This window comes from Phascolarctos cinereus, unplaced genomic scaffold (genome assembly GCF_003287225.1).
Source record: "Phascolarctos cinereus isolate Bilbo 61053 unplaced genomic scaffold, phaCin_HiC Scaffold_6;HRSCAF=336, whole genome shotgun sequence".
Classification (NCBI taxonomy): Eukaryota; Metazoa; Chordata; class Mammalia; order Diprotodontia; family Phascolarctidae; genus Phascolarctos; species Phascolarctos cinereus.
This window is the reverse complement of record NW_027556069.1, coordinates 125593-146615: the sequence shown is the minus strand read 5'-3', so window position 1 is coordinate 146615 and position 21023 is coordinate 125593. Positions and strand designations below refer to the sequence as shown.

General features: G+C 38.5%; 1 pseudogene; it reads right to left on the bottom strand.

Moving 5' to 3' along the window:
• Window positions 1-948: 948 nt before the first annotated feature.
• Window positions 949-2187, bottom strand: LOC110202239 (diphosphoinositol polyphosphate phosphohydrolase 3-alpha pseudogene; annotated as a pseudogene).
• Window positions 2188-21023: the final 18836 nt, after the last annotated feature.

Genomic DNA, 21023 nt, shown 5'->3' with positions numbered 1-21023 from the left:
CATTTTGTCAAAGCAATTTGAGCTATAGGGTATTTGGGTATGACATAAACAGTGGCCAAACACTTTTAAGGGGGGAAAAACACCAAGAATTTATAAACGGGCTGAACTGCAAATCTTATGAAAAGGGGAAAAAGAAATGCCACACCTGTGCATTTACCATTACCAATACTTTTGCATGGTAGAGAAATGATGTTGATTTTCTCTAATTGTTTTAGGAAGTTGTAATGAGGGATATGACTTGTTTGAAACAGTCAAGCTGCACTGCCTTTTTTTTTCATTTTTGAAATATTTAGATTTAGAAATGGAAATCTGCTTATAGAAAGCTTGCTTCCAGTGGGCCATATTATAATGAAGTATTTAGGAAAGTATCTAAAATTCAAGTCATCCCTCCCATTGACTTCCTTCAGAAAACACACAATACCTACCAGAAAACCACATTAAACCAGGCTGGTATGGGAAACCGACCAAGATAGACCATTAGAATATGCAATAGAGGAAGAAGGTGAAGACGAATTTGAAGGAAAAGGAGTGAATGAGGATAGGGAGGGGAGGAGGAGGGGGGAAAGGAAAAGGAGGGGGAAAGGAGGGGGAGGGGAAGGGGGAAAGGGGAAGGGGAGAGGAAGGAGGGGGAGAAAGAGGGGGGGGGAGTTGAGGGGCGAAGGGTGGGAGGGGCAGGGTAGGCACGCAGTTAAGGCATCTTTTGAAAAATCCCTTACGGCTTTGGTTTTACTGAATGAAGTATTTTACACTGGTACAGACCAAGGACAATATTTCAAAGCATCCGCAAAGCGGGCAAAGGGAATACACAACGCAGAAGGGTTGCCATCGAGTTTCCAGACGCTAGCAGGTGAACGCAGACCAGACCCCCCCACTCCCCCACCCCCCACCCCGCCGCCGCTACCTGGACGCAGCTTCCACCCCCACCCCCACCCGCCCCCCATCCCCACCCCGTGCTCTCCCCCACTTCTTTTCAGGATGACCTGGGACACTTTTTATCTGCCGGAGCCTGACGCGGGCTCGGCCGCAGGTTGCCCCGCGTTATCCCCGTCGGGGCCATCGGAGCTGGCGGCCGCTGGCGGGCCCCCCCCAGCGGGGTTGCTGCCACTTGGGGAGCTGGCGGACTTCCACTTCTCCAGGTACTCGGCCTGCACGGGTTTGTGGCCCTGCAGCACCTTGATGGCATCCTCTACCTTGAACCACTGGCGCTTGCGGCCGATGTTCACCGAATCTTCCCAATCCTCCAGGATTTCGGTGACAGCAAGCACGTAGACGTGGGTGCGGTGCTTGCGCTCCAGGTTCTCGAACAGGCCCAGCAGGCGGCCCAGCTTGCCTCGGACCCCGGCCTCCTCGTAGACCTCGCGCACTGCCGCCGCGCCTGGCTCCTCCTCAGGTTCCATGCCTCCGCCGGGCACGATCCACTGGTCAGGGTGCCCACTGCTGCTTACCAACAGCACCTCGTCCTCCTGCTCGCCGCGGAAGCACAGACACGCCGCCCGCTGCTTGAAGCCTTCCAGGTCGTAGGTTCGGGTCTGGTCGGGCTTCAGTTTCATCTTGGCTGCTGCCGTTCGCTGACTAGCGCCGAAGAGGCTGGAACTGGGGCGGAGGCTGGAGCTGCTGATGGTGAGGCCGCTGCTGCGGATGCTGGGGCTGCCGGTGTCTCTCTTTGGTCGCCTCGGCGTCGGATGCTGATGCTGCAGCTTCTGGGGCGAGGGACGCCGCTGCCTGGATGGAGTGGGATGCGGCTGGCGCGGGCTCTGGGACCGGCTGCCTCCGCCTCCACCTCCTTCGGAACCGCCTGGGATGCTGCTACGCCTCGATCGTCTCTGCCGCCGCCGCCGCCTTGGCGATCTCTCTTGCCGCGGTCTCTGCTGCCGCGGTCTCTGCTGCCGCGGTCTCTGCCGCCGCCGCTATCTCTGCCACCTCTGCTGCTGTCACTGCTGCTACTGCTGCCGCCACTCAGGAGCTTGGAGAAAAAGGGAGAGGTGCCGACGCACGAGCGACCTACCACCAACCAGAGCTCAGGGCGAGGAGGACGGGTATAAAAAGGGGAAGGAGGGGTGGAGGAGGATGGGCAGGGAAGGGGGAGGATGCTCCGGGAGCCAAACGTAGAGCGGGAGGAAGGGAGGAGGACAGGAAGAGGCGAGGGGCTGGGTACAGCGCGCCCCCGCTGTCCTTGCCAAATGGGGGCGGCCGGAACTGACCGCGATACTCCCGAGGAGGCGGCGGTGGGGAGGCGGGCTCATCAAGGCACGGGGCACCAAAGATATCAACACGTGCCTGCCCTCCCCTTCCCAATCTCCTTCACCACCTTTCCCTCCCCCTCCCAGGCTACCCCCCCCCCCCAGTCCTCGCACCGAAGTGGCAGGCTACTAATTCCTAAGGGACTGATACTGTGGTCACTCACTAGAATCCCCCAAATCCCTTTCAATCTACCTGCTGCCTATACTAAGTGCCATCCAATCCAACACTTAGGCAGTTGATGTGTTGCTAGGGTAAGTGGAGGCTTTCACTTGTATCGCCACATCTCCGTTTCCCTACATTCCATTAAGCACAGCAATCCGCACCCCAGACACACACCAGCCAGACTGTTTGACACCCTAGTTGAACATCTATGTATGTACTATATCACTAACGCTTGCATTACCTACAAAGGGTATAAACATACCACCTCTACTTGCCAAAACAGGGAATGGAACAGGATCAGGAATGGAATCATGAGGGCACTTCATTAGAGAACTTCCAAGTCAACATTAGTTAATTGTAAAGGGGTCCATGGACCCCTACTTCCACCTATAGAACCTGAATTCCAAGAAGGTCTTTCTGTGTATCCAACCAATTCTGAAGTGACTTGCTCACATCAATCTTTTAGTTCTGAAAGAATATCAGAACAGACACCTTGAGAAGTGCTGAGCTCAAATTTATGAAATGACATAAGGAGAGAAGACCTTCACCTTCATTTTAGCCTTACCCATTACTGGGCAGATACAGTGCAATATGTTAACCACAGCTCTGATTGTATGGACAACTGATTCTTTAAGAGTGTCTTTAAGAGTAATTCGATGATCTTCCTACAGCTCTGTGATTAATAAGGTTAGATCCATATCTGAATATGTGGTGTTCAAAAAAAAATTAAAAATAAAAAAAAAGAATATGTGGTGCTCACCACATGAACTAGTTAACCTACAAACCTCTGTAAGTAGGTTGACCACATAGAGATTTAAAAGGACTGTTTTCTTTTTTCCACCTTGGTCAACATGGTCAAAGCTTTCACTCCATTAAGGTACATAGCAGCCATGAGTGTTGGCTTAAGTCCTACTTTCTGCAACAATTCTTTCCTAGTCTTTCTTAATCTTAGATCCTTCCCTCCGAGGAAAAAAAAAAGACAAGGATTATCTTTTTTCTTTTTCTTGTTTTCTCAGCCGCTTAGCACAGTGCTTGAAACATAATGTTGTAGTGGTGCATTGTAGTACATGGTGGTACATACTAGTGGATTGATGGGTGTCCTAGGTACTGGCATTACAAAAATAGTGGAATTTGATCATACTTTTTAGGTTTCCTTTCTGTTGTTATATCACCTTGTTCATTTTTAAACATCTCATTTTCCTCTTTTATTTTAGATTTTTTAATTCATTATTTTATTTTTATAAATATTATTTATTATTTAGATGAGCTAAATTTTTTAATCTCTTCAGAATTCTGTTCACTATATCTTCAGTATTTCTGTTCTTCATTGTATCTATTCTGCTTCTAATTTTCAAGGTTTTCTCTCATGCTTATTTTGGGGAGGCTTATTTGTTTATCATCTAGTTAAAAAGTTGCATGCTCAGATCCATCTTCTCATTTTTAATGTTTGTTAATTTGTAAACTCCAGGACTCCTTATCCCAACTCCCATTCTCACTGATAAGTCACAGACCGGAGCTTAGATACCATTTTCTCAAGGTTTTTGAGTTACCACTGAGGAACAGCACTGCCATCTGCAATACTCCCCAATGTTCCCCCATAAAAATTGCCAGTGGTATCAGTTGTCACCATGTGATTTAACCAATTATATACACACACAAAATTAACTTTTACAAAAGGATATTTACTGACATGTATACAGATATATATACACATATAAATACACTATATATTTGTGTGTATGTATATATCATATAGATATATAAATATATAACTATAACAATACTATGGGAATGTTTTATTTCCTTCTATTATTTGGGACTCAGGGCCATTTCTTCCTCGAATTTTGGTTAACTAAAAGTCTGTCTTAATATTAATGTCCTCTGACTAAAACCTGTACCATAGGATGTGAAGAGTTACTTAAAGCCTTAAACATTCCTTAGATAAATCTCAACTGTCCATGACTCTTTGGCAACATATGAATTCCTCAGTCAGCATATTTGTGAACCCTCTAAATATAGTTCAATCTGTAATCTGACTTAGTTTACCTATAGAGTTTATTTGATGAGGTTTGTATGCTTAGGAAATGTAATAGATTATGACTGTTTGTGACATTAAAGGACATATGAGACTTATTTCTCTGACACTTTTGCCTATTAGAAGCATTGCCAGAATCCTCATGGGGGTTCAGGTTTTCTCCAAGACCTGAACCTATACTTAAACACAACAAAACCTAAGGGTTTTTTATCTCCATAATTTCAGCATTGTATTCTGTATATATATGTATGTATATATGTATATACATACATATTCTGCATTAGTCACTTTTTGCACTGTATTACAAATATATATTCTGCACTGTGTTATAAATATATAAATTTAAATAAATATATTATAAATATATATTCTGCACTGTATTATATATATACAATATAGTATATATATTACATATATATATATTTATATATATATATTCAGCATTAGTTACTTCCACATGAACGCAAAGAGGAGATATTCCTCCCATAACAAATTTGGTAACCGACAAAATGACAGTGAAGGTGGAAAGACTGAAGCTTCCATTTCAGAAATTCTCCAGTGCACACAACAGTATATTTACCTTGGAGAAATTTTGAAGGGGAAAACTCAGCCAGGCCATAAAGACTGCTGTCCAAAAAGAAAAAAAAAATATCACCGAAAGAGAGATAAGCCTGTCTTCTATGTGTGTCCTGTGTACTTCTACGTATTATTGTTCTATATTTTGTTTTTTGTTTATGGTCTATTGTATTTGAATACTCAATCTGTTGAAACTTGGCGGGGGGGAGGGGGGGGTTAGTGTGATGGCTGCCCAGACACCTTGATGAGCAAGCCTGTGTGATTCAGGTGTTTAAGGCAAGGGCTAGATTGAGAAACTCTGACTTTTAACAAGCAGGACAAGACATTTCCCCTCCAAATCCCGTGTCTTGTTTATCTTAATGTATTGTGCCTTTTTTTTTTAGAGGCAATGGGGGTTAAGTGACTTGCTCAAGGTCACACAACTAGTATGCGTCTGAGGCCAGATTTGAACTCAGGTCCTCCTGACTGCGGGGGCCACTGCTCTATCCACTACACCTCTTAGCTGCCCCCTATTGTACCTTTTTTAACCTCATTTTTCTTTCAGGCACATGAGCAAGAGACTTGTCTGTTGTGGTCATTATCTCTGGTTCCACCTGGATGGGGTCTGGTGCCCTGGTTCTGACTGCATGTTAGGTGGTCCTACTTCAGTGGCTCTGGTCTTGTATAAAGCTCTGCAGTAGATAATTCAGAGAACCCCTTTCTGGTCTGGTTCTGGTTCTGATCTGACCCTGGTAGGGTTCAATGCTGTGGTTTAATCCTGGTTAAACACCTTGGTTAAGTGTTCCTGGTAAGAATGCACATCTGACATATGCATCAGTGAGAATAAGTCAGATATCACATAGGGAGCTCATTCAATTTCCTATCTCATTATCTGTTCTACAGTGTTGTCACCAATAGCAAAATTTGGATTGATACATGGAAATTAATTTTGAGGGGTTCAATGAATTGATTTTAATGCATTGGTTTCAGTTAAATTGGTTCTGTGAATTGGTTTCGGTGACTCTGATTTGGTAGAAAAATTTGGTTCTCAAATCATTCTTCTTTTGGGTCCTTTAGATTCTGCTTCAAATATTCCTGGTAATTTTTTTTTTAACTCTGAAATATGGGATCTAGTCAGTCCATTTTTTTCTAAAGACTTCTCTATGGGTTTTCTCTTGAGTAACTTGGAAAAAGATTCCCTTCAAGGAATCCAAATTATCTAAAGCTTAGTTTTAAAAATCTCTTTGAAAATGTTTGAATAGTCTTAACATCAGGGGAGAGATATCCTTGGCCCCAAAAAGGATCCTTCGATTTTTAACACAGTGTATGGGCTTAGTTTAGTTATACAAAATCAATACTTTTACTATATGGCTTATTGGCACACTTGGGCAAACAATGATATCATAAATTCTGCCTTAACTTTAAAAAACAGGCTGCCCAACAACTGACTGACACCTCACCCTACAGGTGTGTCTATGGGCTTATGATCAGAAAACCATACTTCCTTATGTAATCAAAGGGCCAGGGTCCTGATTCCCAGCATTCCCCTAACTCTTCCCAGGATAAACACTGGAAGACTAATAAACTGGAGCAAGTTTAGGGACTTTAACCAAGGTACAAATGAACATCCTGTAAATTAGTAGGGAAGACATCAAAAGTGGAGGAGCAGCCCTGAAAAGGACTTGGCAGGGGCAGCTAGATGGTGCAGTGGATAGAGTACCAGCCCTGAAGTCAGGAGGACCTGAGTTCAAATTTGCCATCAGACATGTGATACTCACTAGCTGTGTGACCCTGGGCAAGTCACTTAACCCCAATTGCCTTGCCAAAAAAAAAAAAAAGAAAGAAAGAAAGAAAGAAAGGAAAGGAAAGGACTTGACAAGTCTTCACACCTGAGGTGCTAGTCCTCCCTGAATACCCCATACACTAACACTGAAGACAGCCTTGAAACTGTATACAGGGATCAAGTGTCCAACAGATCCTGTGGTGGCCAAAATAGTGATGTTGTTGCTAATAGGTCAGGGTTAGGGCTAGCCCTAACCCTAAATGCCTCTGACTCTGCAGATGATATCCAGGATTATGTTTTATGTTAGCCCATGAGCTATGACACCTGATGGAATTGTGTCCCTAATGACCTATGTCTATAACAGTAGAATAAAATGATAAGGGAAAAATGACTTGAGCAACAATCTCAATAAATAAAGCTTCTATAAGCAGTAACTTCTTTGGCTTTTACCTCTGTCTAGGATAAAGGGCAGTGTGGACTGCAGTCATCACAGTTTCAGAGTCCCAAGGATGACCTGGGAACAGCCTCAGGCTTCCAGAATAACTTTGCAGGCTTCTATTCTTGTGATGGTGTCTGCATTGTAAGCAGAGAGAACACTGGAAATAGGACTGCCCCCTTAGATCTACTGGCATCCTTTCAAGTCCTGAGAGGGAACTGATACCCCAAACCTCGTCATTCTAGGATAGATAAGAAAGTGGGATAATTCAACACTACTGTTCAAGTTCATTAAGTTTTATACCTGGAGCAGCTCTCCCTGCTATCTATAATACACTGCAGTTCTAATGCTAAGCTCTCCTTCCTAAAAAATAGGGACTTATTTCAACTGACCCTTTGATCAGACTTTCAATGTGAGACAAAGAAAAATGGCAAGATAGTCTCTTCTTGTTCTTCTGAACTGTGGCCAGATTGAGGTGGCAGAAATGAAGACAGACAAGAAAGAAAGGAGACTCTATGGCATCGTAAACTGATTAGAGACTGAATTTGTAACTGAAATGTAGTTATTGTAAATTTATAAATTATGATCGGAATGTTTTTGTAAGTGCTGAAATATCTTTTTTTATTTTTAGTTTTTTTGTAATTTTTTCTATTTGAAACTTAAATACAAAATAAGAAAAGAAAAAAGAAACAAATACTAAAACTAAAATAATACAAAATAAGGAAAGGAAAAAAGCATTTCCATATGCACAGCAAGAATGTGAGAGAGGATTAAAAATATACAGCAATACATTTCCATTTCAAGAAAGCCTATATAATAAATACTATGCGTTATGTTGAGAGTTGTCCATCTTTTCTCTGCTTCCTTGTAAGTTTTATTTTGTTCTTTGCTGTGCACTTTTTACTATATTCTTTCTCCCCCCCCCAAAGAAGGCTACAATTAAGTGTGGATATATTTATGCATAAATAAATGAATGTACATACACACACATATATATATACATATATATACATATACACATATATGCATACATATACAGATATATACACATGATATAAATATATGTCATACCTATATTTGTATATACATATACTTACACGTACATATACTTAGATATCTACAATTATACTCATATATAGACACATACATTCATGTGCATCTATGTAAGACCGCACTATACTTATTTGTCCTTTGTTTCTTGGAGAGTAAATAACCTCTTCCTTCACAAGTCTAAGTCTTTACACATTTTTCCAAGTCCACCAACTTATCATTTCCCACACTATAGAAATATTCCAATCCTACACTGTCTAGTTGTTTTAAATAGTCCAAACCAACGTTGATGGGGGCAGCTAGGTGGCGCAGTAGATAGAATACTGGCCCTGGAGTCAGGAGGACCTGAGTTCAAATCCGGCCTCAGAAACATAATACTCACTAGCTATGTGACTCTGGGCAAGTCAACCCCAATTGCCCCATCCCAACCCCCAAAAAACGGAGAGGCAAATCAACATTGATGAATATGGTTGACACAGTGTAGTTTCCCTATTTTCATGATTACCGTCCCTGCTCCTTTTTTCCCTAACAAATTCTACTCCTGCTCTTTATTTTATGTTTGTGTGTATCTCTTATTTCCTATCCCTCATAACTTCTCTAATTTATTTCTACCTGCTACTTTGTCCTCCTATTACTTAACCTATCCTGCCTCCAAGGATCCCTCCTTTATCTTCTCATTTCAATGAATCTAAACACCCTTCTATACCCCCTTTTAATCTATATTCTCTCACCCTCCCCTGTAAATATCCCTCCCTTATCCTCTCCCCACTCCCTATCCCCTTAGCATTTTATTTCTTCCGAATTTAGAAGACTTTAATACCCTTCTAGAAATATGTGTATTGTTCCCTCTTGAACCCATTCCTGATTAAAGAAGGTTACCAGAACTACCAGCCCTCCTCCCCCATTCAATTCCACTGTGTCAGTTCTTCCTCTCACATCTCATTTGTATAAGATAATTACACTTTTTAGTTGTTCCTAAGTGGTTTTACTTTTTAAAATCGTATCATACTCAGGTCTACCCTTATCTTTTTTACAAACTACCCAATTACTAATAACAATCTTAGACATATGTTTTACACTTTACATACAGCAAAGGTAAACAGTCTGTCCTTACTGAGTTCTTTGTAATTAATCTATGGTATGTACTTTATATTTCTCTTGGCTCTTATATGTTAAATCTTCTATTAAGTTCATGGTTTTTTTTTGAACAAAGTCCTAAAAGACTGATAAGTCATTAAATGTCAATTTTTTCCCCCATTCAGGATTATGCTTAGCTTTGCCAGATATTTTTAGCCAGAATCCCACTTCTTTTGCTCTTCAATATATAATGTTTCAAGACTTGCTGTCTTTTAGTGTCACTGCTGTTATGTCTCTTATGATTCTAATTGTGGCACCACCACATGTAAACTGTTTTTTTTTTCCCCCTTGTTGCTTGTAATATTTTATCCTTGAGCTTGGGGTTTTGGAATTTGACTATGATATTCCTGTGGGTTTTCCTCATAGGATCTCTTTCAGGTGGTTATCAGTGGAGTTTTTCTATTTCTACTTTGCCATATTGTTCTAATGCTTCAGGACAATTTTCTTTAATTATTTCTTGTATTATTGTATCTAGATTCTTTTTTTTTTTATCATAGCTTTCAGGTAGTCTGATTATTCTTATGTTTTCTCTTCTTGATCTGTTCTCCCTATCAATTATTTTTCTTATGAGATGTTTCACATTCTCTTCTATTTTTTCATTCAGTATATTTTATTTTATTAGTTCTTGGTCTCTTATAACTTTCCTGGCTTCCCCATGACCAATTCTGATTTTCAAAGAGTTATTTTGTTTCTTTAGATTCTGGATCTCCTTTTCTAATTGGTTGACTTTCTTTCTATAATCTTGTTTTCCTTGGATTTTTTTTTAAGGTCTTTCCTCAATCTCTCTCATTTCATTTTTAAAAGTCTTTTTTAAGAGGGCAGCTAGGGCAGTGGATAGAGCATTGGCCCTGAAATCAGGAGAACCTGAGTTCAAATCTGGCCTCAGACCAAACACATGCCACTTACTAGCTGTGTGACCCTGGGCAAGTCACTTAACCCCAATTGCCTAAAAAAAAAGGTCTTTTTAAAGTTCTTCTATGAATTCTTTTTGGTCAGGTGACCATTCAACATTACTCTTTGGGGTAGAAGAGAGTTTCTTTGCTTCAGTATTCTCATCTGAAGATGGACCCCAGTCTTCTTTATTCCTATGGTAACTTTCTGTGGTTGGATTCTTTCTCTTTTGCCCTGTGCATTTTTTTTTAAAATTTGTAGCAACTTAGTTTTTTTGTAATCACCTCTAGTCCTGGGGTATGGAGGATGGTACCTCTAACCCTAACCCTCAGATCCTCCTTCAGTTCTCTCCTCTGGATTGGAACAGGAACTGAGATCTCCAGCCTCCTAAGGGCTGCATCTAGGCAGCACAGCTGGGCCTAGCGTCCTTTATCAACAGAAGTTCCCTCAATCTTTCCTTGCTCAGACTCCCAACTCCCCTCACTGTCCTGGGGAAGTTCCTGTGGCTGGGGCTGAGGCAGCATCCCAACCCAGCTAGCCTTAGGGCTTGCCACTTGTTGTTTAAGCAGACCTAGCCTGGAGGAGTTTACTCTTTACAGGGACCAAACCTAGTCCTGGGATTTTTCTTTGATTTTCCAGGAGGACCACTGTTCTGCCCCTACTCTTATTTATTTTTATCTCTCTATGTTAGCTCTGAGGTGCTATTTTTTTCTTGTTTGTGGAGGAGATCTGGAGAGCTTGGAAATTTCTGACCTACTCCACCATTTTCCCAGAGTCCTCGCTCCATGAAATATCTTAATTAATATTTTTGAGGAGGAGGGAAGAGATTTACAGCTTCCTAAACCCGTTACATGCAAATAATGTTTAAGATTTTTTTAAATCAGATTTTCCCTTGGAATATGATAGATTAGTTGTTTTAGCAGAAAAATTCACCACCTCGAGAATGATGAGGGAAAAATGGTTTGCCGCCTATAGATCTTATCAAGTTATACCTTCTGTGAATGATTTAACATAACTTAATTATTTAGGTACATTAGAGGCAAAGTCACCTAAAGACAAATTGAAATAGACTATGCAACCCAAAACATAAAAAAATAAAATTCATGCAGGAAATATTTGGTAGAATCTTAGACTGGGATGTGATTGGGAACTAAGGATGAGATGAGAATAAAGATGCAAATAAAGGAAAGTAGGTAAGTGAAGAGTCAAATCAGAGGGTAACAAGAAGGAGCAGTTTTGAAATTTGAAGGGCTTTGATCAAAGTCCACTGGAAGAGAAAAGAGAGAGAAGCTTTAAGCAAGTAGAGATGGAGAATGTGTGGAAGTTAAGAAAAATTGGAGTCTGCATTAATACAGTGTGAATGAAGGTACTGAAAGTCAAGGGACCTTCAAAGGGGGTTTGGGAAAGAGAGGTTTGATGAGGCTTTGGTCTCTTTGAGATAAGAGGATAAGGAAGCTTTTGGAGAAACGCTTGTTAGGAATTTGAGAGAGACATTCTATCAAGTTTAAACATTTATCAAATGTAAACTATATAATAAATTTGTGACCTAAAATGTTGGGATACCATACTAAAATTTTGTCCTTGAAGCACCATTAGAAGGATGTGTTCAATTTTTTATGTGGGGGATATACAGTCATGATATCATTATGTTTACAATGTCTATATTTTAGGGAACTCATGGGCCCTGAAAGAGGGGGATGAGAATATGAGACTGCCACCACAAATCATTGGAAGTGAGCTAACCGAAAGCAGTGGTCTCTACAATTTAGGTTGCTGGCCCTTAAAAATTGAGATTTGAATGGTACTATCTGTGATTATAAAGCCAGATTTGATTTGATTGGATTTATCCCAAAGCTAAATTATAATGCAGTTTCATTTAAAGTGAGATGTGTTCTCCTATGAGGATAATTGTGCTTTTCATGAATAAGAATTAAAATTTTAATTACTCTATACTGGTTTTTGAATGCAATTAGTGTAGAATGCCAAATTGATAGAAGAAATAATTTTCTATGTAAGATGATTCAGAAATACATTCAAATAAATTGATGTTATTTGACTGGCAATAAGTTTTGTTTTATTATTTTAAATTCCATAATATTTATGCTATTATTAGGCTTCTGATTTTTCTTATGTTGTGATTTTTGGGAAATCATTGTATAAGAACTGCTATGAATTTGAAAAATGATGCCTAAAGAGTGGTATAATTGTATTCCTAGAAAATTAACTTCTCTTTTAATTTGGGTACTGTTAGATTATGAATTGTGTTATTAGAGAATGTGGTCATAATGTTTAAAAAACTGTTGAATATTTAATTAGGTATATTTGCCTTACAATTGTTAATTTTAAGAATAATAACAATAAAAATAAAAATAATTGGGGAAAGAACCACAGATGTTTTTTTCTTATCTGTGAAGTTCTCTGGGGACTTACCAGATTCCTTGGGATCTTCCATTTGGACAGAGTAATTAAATCTTGTCAGCTTTCTTGACAGCAGGTTGTAGAAGTCTAAAATAATGAAGTGGTTGTAATGAGAAACTAGAACATCCCACAGCTGACATAAAAGAACTTGCAAGTTTACTATGTGAAGAATGATTTTTTTTTTAAAAAAATTGATGTATTATTTGGCCATTGCTTATGAAAATTATAAAATTTTACCTGGAGTATTATTTAAGTTACACCTGTAAGCCAACTTAGTCTTAACAGACCCCAGATTTAAAAATTTTGTCTTTGCCATAAGGGTTAATATGCAATTCCTTAAGATATGGATATCTGTCAGTATGGAAGTGTTTTTCTGGGTTTTGAGTGAACTGTCATGTATTCCCTATATGTGTGTAATTACAGAATGTGATTATTTTCTTAATGTGTAATGACTGAATTCTGTTCCAGAAAGGAAGAAGATAAATGCTTGGATGTACTTATTGTCAACTGTTATTGCAACAACATGAAAAATAAATGACTGTACTTAGCCTTGGGTCATGATTAGTAGAGCTTATTATTTGAGGTAAGCGCTCTTGGGACTTATTTTGACATTGTTCTGGGTTTTGATTTCAGTTATGATTGTCTAAATTATCATTAAATCAATAATCCACCATTCAAGGGAAATACCATGTGTGGCTCACACTGAGAACTGTTATATGTAGATGTATGTGCCCAGGAATGTTGAGGGGATGACCTCGCACAGGGGATGACCTTGAAGTTTCCTCTTGACTCAGTTTCCATATTGTGCTATTTCCTTTCTGAACAGGAAATTTTCCCACCTGGTTAATCCTGAGCATGGTTATTATACCTATGAATAATGTGGAACTTTGCTACATGATTGGCTATTCCAAAATAAAGGTTAACCATGAATCTTACCTGGAATAAAACAGAGCTAAGAAATTTTTATCTTGTTATATTTGTGTCACCTTGGTCTGCGTCCTTGATGGTAAAGTGTTGATTTCGTTATAACCACATCCCTCCTTCTTCCTCTTGTAGCAAACTTCTATAATCAAAGCCAGTAAATTGTAAAGGTTTTTTTTTTTTTTACTCATCAGGAGTTTATGTCATCTAGAGAACATCTTATAACAACAAAATCCCTTGAGTTAGCTCTCTAGGAAATGCAGACAAGCCCAGCCAGCTCTTTACTCAACAGGCTGTTATGTTATTTGATCAGCTTTCTGCCTGTTCTTTTTTTTTTCAGGTTTATTTTTTTTAAAAAATTTAATTAATTTTGAATTATCAACAATCACTTCCATAAGCTTTTGAGTTTAAAACTTTTCTCCTCCTCCCTGCCTCCCTCCCCAAGATGGCACGCAATCTTATATAGGCTATACATAGGCATTCCTATTAAATATATTTTCACATTAGTGATGTTGTAGGTAAGAATAAGAACCAATAGGAGGAACCACCAGAAAGAGGAAACAAAATCCAGCAGAAGAAAAAAAATAGCAAATAGTATGCTTTGATCTGCATTCAAACTCCATAGTTCTTTCTTTGGATGTGGATAGCAGTTTCCATCACGAGGCCTTTGGAGATGTCTTAGATCCTTGTATTGCTGAGTAGGGTTAAGTTTATCAATATTAGACATTGCACAACTTGGCTGTTATTGTGAACAACATTCTGCTGGTTCTGCTCACTTCACTCAGCATCAGACCATACAAGTCTTTCCAGGTTTTTCTGAAGTCAGCCTGCTCATTGTTTCTTATAGCACAATAGTATTCCATTACATTCATAGACCACAACTTGTTCAGCCATTCCCCAATGGATGGGCATCCTCTCCATTTCTAATTGTAAGGTTTTTTTTTTTATGAATCTTGTTACAACACTCAAATATCTCTGAGTTGCTGTGATAGGATGCAAGTGTTTTACTCTTCTGAATTTGTGGTCACTCATTTTTTCAATTTCCTAACCTAAGCAAATAGGTAAATAAGTTCTTAGGCTTGCCATCCATCCACTTGTTAATGATTAAACATTCATGTATAGCACCAGTGTCATTTCTTTTCAGGATGATGTGATGATATATATGATTAAGATGTAAAAGTTTTAAGCAGTGTCATTTCTTTTCAGGATGATGTGATGATATATATGATTAAGATGTAAAAGTTTTAAGTTTCAAATTTTATGTAAAAGTTTAAAATGTTAATGGAGTAGTAAACTTTGAGAAAAACAAGATTAGACTTTCTCTAATAATTGAGATATAGATACATAGATGTTGTCATACAGTCATGGTTAACACTTTGTGACCCTATTTGGGGTTTTCTTGGCAAAGATACTGAAGTAGTTTGCCATTTCCTGCTCTAGCTCATTTTGCAGATGAGGAAACTGAGGCAAAATTAGCTGACTTGCTAGAACTCAGGTTTTCCTGATTCCAGGCTGGCACTGTATCCACTATGCCACCTAGTTGCATATATAGATAGATGATAGATAGATAGATAGATAGATAGATAGATAGATAGATAGATAGATAGATAGATATAGCAACATTATGGGAATTTTTTTAAATTTTATTTGATTATTTGGGATTTGGGACCACTCTTTCTGCAAATTTGAGATAACTAAAAGTCTGTCTCATCTGAACAAAACCTGTACCATATGATATAAAAACTTACTCAAAGCCTCAAACATTCCTTAGATAAGATGCCAGATGAAGAATCTCAACTATCCCTGACTCTTTGGCAACATGTGAATTCCTCAATCAGCCTATTTATGAACCCACTAATGTAGTTTAATCTGTAACCTGACTTAGTTTACCTATTGCTGAGGTTTGTTTCCTTATGCGATATATGGCATTGACTGACTAAGCTTGTTCAACTTTGATGACATTGAAGAAAGTGTAGGATTATGGATCTTTCTCCTCTTTAACTTTTATGGCATAAGAGGAATGTACAAGATTGAAATCTGTAAAAGAACCATTTCTCTATCACTCTGATGTAATTTTGTTTATGAGAAGCCTTGTCAGAAGCCTCATGGAGGTTCAGGTTTTCCCTATAATTTCTGCAGTGTGGGAAATATATATATTTGGCAGCAGTTACCTACTATATGAACTCAGAGAAGAGATATTTCTCCCATAACATAACCCTGTCCTATCTATACTAGTAACTTGAGATAAGGACCTGTAACTAGGATATGTGCTCATTCGTAATGTTGATGATGCATGTTTAGAAGCAACATGGTGAAACATGGGATACATGGGATAGGGAGCTAGCACTTAAGCCAGGAAGCCCTAAGTTCAATCCTTTCTTCCCCAATACATTGTTTCTGTGTGACCCTGGAAAAACCCCTTCACTTCTCAGGGTTCTGCCCTCTGCCCCCTGTTTTTATACCCCTTCCCCCATTTAAGAATGGTTCTTGCATTTTTAAATTTTGTTTTAAATGTTGTACAAAAACAGGCTTCTTTCTTCTATTTGCTTCTCATTAGAGCCCCATTCCAACGCTGTGACCAAGTCCATTCTGGATGTTCAAAGTGCGAAGAGCAAGGGGATTACTCACCTTGGAGCTAGAGGGTGCCCACTGTGGGAGGGTATGGGAACTGTATTTTGAATCTGACTACAATTAGGCTATTATGTTTCATATATAACCTTTGTGCTTGCTTTCCATATGCTGCTTGCTGGTATGTTCTATCCTGCAAATACCACATATGCTACCACTCTGTGTGCTTCTGTTGGGCTCTTTCTTGCAGTTTATCAACTTGATAGGGGAGGATATTTTTCATGGGACTTGTGTTCCTGGTCTGTGGGACTCAGTGGTTTTCATCAATGGCTGTTTCTGTGTGTATGTGTGTGTGTGTGTGTGTTTATGCAAAGGTAATATGTGTTTGGAATCTAGTCATAACATTTATTCTAAAAGCATCCGTGTGGGTTTTCTCCTGGCTAATTTTTTCCCAAAATATTATTTATTTCATTAAATATTTATCAATTACATAAAAAAGATTGACATTTATTTATAATTTTGTGTTCCAAATTCTCTCTCTCCCTGCCCTCCCTTCTCCTTAAGAAGGCAAGCAATCTGTATAATCATACATGTGAATCATGCAAAACATATTTCTGTATTTGCCATGTTGCAAAAGAAAACACAGACCAAAAAACCCTCAAGAAAAATAAAGTAAAATAAAGTATGCTTCGATCTGCATTCAGACTCCATCAGTTCTTTCTTTAGAGATGGATAGCATTTTTCATCATCAGCCCTTCAGAATTGTCTTAGATCATTGTATTGCTGAGAATTGCTAAGTCATTCACAATTGATCATTGTACAATATTGCTATTACTCTGTACAGTGTTCTCCTGGTTGTACTCACTTCACTTTCCATTAATTCATGTAAGTCTTTCCAAGTTTTTCTGAAACCTGTCTCTTCATCATTTCTTTTAGCACAATAGTATTCCATTATAATCATATACCACAACTTTTTCAGCTATTCCCCCATTGATAAGTATCCCCTCAATTTTCAATTCTTTGCCATCACAGAAAGAGTGGCTATAAATATTTTTGTACATATAGGTTCTTTTCCTTTTAAAAAAATTATCTCATAGGGATCTAGATCTAGTCATGCTATTTAACTGGGTCAGAGGGTATGCACGGTTTTATAACCCTGTGGGCATAGTTTAAATTACTCTCCAAAATGGTTGGATCAGTTCATAACTCCACCAATAGTGCATTAGTGTCACAGTTTCCCCCCATCCCCTCCAACATGTCATTTTCCTTTTCTGTCATACTAGCCAATCTGATAGATATTGGTACCTCAGAGTTGGCTTAATTTGCATTTCTCTAATTGATAGTGGTTTTAGGGCATTTTTCATATGACTATAGATAACTTTGATTTCTTCATCTGAAAACTGCCTGTTCATATCCTTTCACTATTTATTAATAGAGGAATGATTTGTATTCTTATAAATTTGACTCAGTTCTCTATATATTTCAGAACTGAGGCATTTATCAGACAAACTTGCTATAAACATTTCTCCCAGTTTTTTGCCTTCCTTCTAATCTTGGCTGCATTGGTTTTGTTTGTGAAAAACTTGTTAATAATGTAATCAAAATTATCCATTTTACTTCCAGTAATGCTCTCTATTGCTTCTTTGCTCATAAATTCTTACCTTTTCCATAGATCTGACAGCAATTTTTTTTCAAATGATGAGTTCTTGTCCCAAAAGAGCTTGAATATTTGCATTTATCAAACACTAGATTACTATGGTCATTTACTACAATGTATTATGTGCCTAAACTATTCCACTGATCCAGAACTCTTATTTCTTAACCAGTACCAAATTGTTTGATGATTATCACTTTGTAATCACTCTGAGATCTGGTATGGCTAAGCCACTTTCCTTCACATATTTTTCATTGATTCCCTTGATATTCTTGACATTTTGTTCTTCCAGATGAATTTTGTTATTATTTTTTTAGCTCTATAAAAATGGTTTTTAGTAGTTTGATTGGTATGGCACTGAATAAGTCAATTAATTTAGAAAAAAAACTGACATTTTTATTTTATTGGCTCTGCCTACCCATGAGCAATTAATAGTTTTCCAGTTGTTTAGATCTAACTTAATTTGTGTGAAAAGTATTTTGCAATTATGTTCCTGGATTTGTCTTGGCAGGTAGACTTCCAAGTATTTCATAATGTCTACAGTTATTTTAACTGGAATTTCTCTTTCTATTTCTTCTTGCTTCAATTTGTTAGTAATATGTAGAAATGCTGATGATTGATATGGGATTATTTTACATCCTACAACTTTGCTAAAGTTGTTAATTGTTTCAACTACTTTTTTAGTTGATTCTCTAGGGTTCTCTAGTGTGCCATCATATCATTTGCAAAGAGTAATGGTTTTGTTTCTTCATTGCCTATTTTTATTCCTTCAATGTCTTTTTCTTGTTTTATTGCTGTAGCTAAGCATTTCTAGCATAGTTATTGAATAATAATGGTGATAATGTGCATCCTTGCTTCATCCCTTATCTTATTGGAAAGATTTCTATCTTAATCCCATTACAGATAACGCTTGCTGCTGGTTTTAGATAGAAACTATTCATTATTTTAAGGAAAGCTCAAAAGGAATGGGTATTGTATTTTGTCAAAAGCTTTTTCTGCATCTATTGAGATAGGTATACGATTTTTGTTATTTCTGTTACTGATATGATCAATAATACTACTGGTTTTCCTAATATTGAACCAGCCCTGCATTCCACCTGGTCATAATTGTATGATCTTTGTATGATTTTTGCTGCAATCTTTCTAGTATTTTATTTAAAATTTTTGCAGCAATATTCATTAGGAAAACTGGCCTATAGTTTTCTTTCTCTGTTTTTGCTCTTCCTGGTTTAGATATCAGTACTATATTTGCATCATAAAAGGAATTCACTAGGACTCCTTTGCCTATTTCCTCAAATAGTTTATATAATATTGTAGTTAATTGTTCCTTAAATGCTTAATAGAATTCACTTGTGAATCCATCTGGTCCCGGGCTCTCATTTATGACTTATCTGACCCTATATCTATGACTTGTTTATGGTTTTCAATTACAGATTTAGTGGGAAAGGGAAAAAATAAATAAACTTGAGACTCCAGCTCAATTCATATTTGAATTTCAGAATTTTATTATCAAACAACAAATTTTAAAAGCACCAGGAAAAAGCTTTTTGACTATGGAAGGATATAAGTTAGAGTAGTCCAGGATTATAAAGAGAACCCAAGATGCATCCATAATAAAATATATTGTAAAGTTGAGCCTACATTTTTTGAACAGGAGTCATTAACCAAAAAGTCATTGCAACATTTTTGCAGAGGTGGACAGAACATTCAACATGCAAACACTCATCATCATCATCATCATCATCATCATATAGTCTAGGCAATGAAGTTCATTCTTTCATTTTTATATGCTAATACGTGTGTAATTTTTTTCTAAGATAGGGTTAAGTATTCTATTTTCTCTTCTGTCAATCTAAGCAATTTACATTTTAAAAATATCTTTCTGCTGAATTGTTAGAATTATTGGAATATGATTGGGCAAAATTTTGTTGTTGTTCAGTGTTTTCAGTCATGTCTGGCTCTTCATGACCCCAGTTGGGGTTTTCTTGGTAAAGGTACTGGAGTGGTTTGCCATTTCCTTCTCCAACTCACTTTACAGATGAGGAAACTGAGGGAAACAAGATCAAGTGACTTGCCTAAGGTCACACAGCTAGCGTGTGAGGTAAGATTTGAACTCAGGTCTTCCTGAGTCCAGGCCAGCTGCTCTATCCACTGTGTCAACTAGCTGCCCCAGTAGGGCAAAATAACTCCTAATAATTTAACTTCATCTGCATTGGTGGTGAATTTACCTTTTTCATTTTTGATACTGGTAATTTGGTTTGAGCTCTTCCATAAATTCTTTTTGGGCTTGAGACCAATTCACAGTTTTCTTTGAGGCTTTGGATGGAACAGTTTTGACTTTGTTGTCTTCTTCTGAGTTTGTGCTTTGATCTTCCCTTTCACTATAGTGACTTTATATGATCAGGATTTTTTTTTTTGTTTGCTCATTTTCCAACCAATTTATTGACTTTTAACTTTATATTAAAGTTGGGCTCTGCTCCCAGGGTGGAGGGGGCACTGTCTCAAGCTTTAAGTTTTTTGTGCAACTGTTTTCAGAGCTAGTTCTGGGGACCTATAAGCTTTCAGTTCTTTCAAGGTGGTATGAGCTGAGGAAATGTATATTTACTAATCTTCTGGCCTGTGCTTTGGTCTGTGAGTGACCACAAGCACTCTTTTCTGATCTGGAACCATGATCAGGGTTCTGCTCCTCTGCTGCCACAAGCTTTGGTGTCCTAGTGCTCCTCATCACCCTGGATCTGTGTATAGGCAATGCAACAGAGTCCTGCACACTGAGCTAGCAAAGGGGCCCCTATAATCTCCTTCTGACCAGTTGTCTGATTCCCTGACCATCTGTAGGTTGAAAGCTCTGGAAACAGCCACTGCCACCACTGATTCAGTTGCTCCTAAGGCATCCTGCTGGTTTGCAAGGGCATGGCTTGTGCTGGACTGCACTCAACTCCCACCCTGGTGCAACAGACCTTTCCTGCTGACCTTCTAAGTTGTCTTGGACTGGAAAACTTTTTCACTCCATCCTTTTTGTAGGTTCTGCCACTACAGAATTTGTTTGGAGGCATTATTTAAAGTTTTTGGATGGGAATTTAGGAGAGCTCAGGCAAATCCCTGCCTTTTCTCCACCATTTTGGCTTTGCCCCTCCAGTAGAATCTTAAACTTAGCATATTCAAAATTGAACCG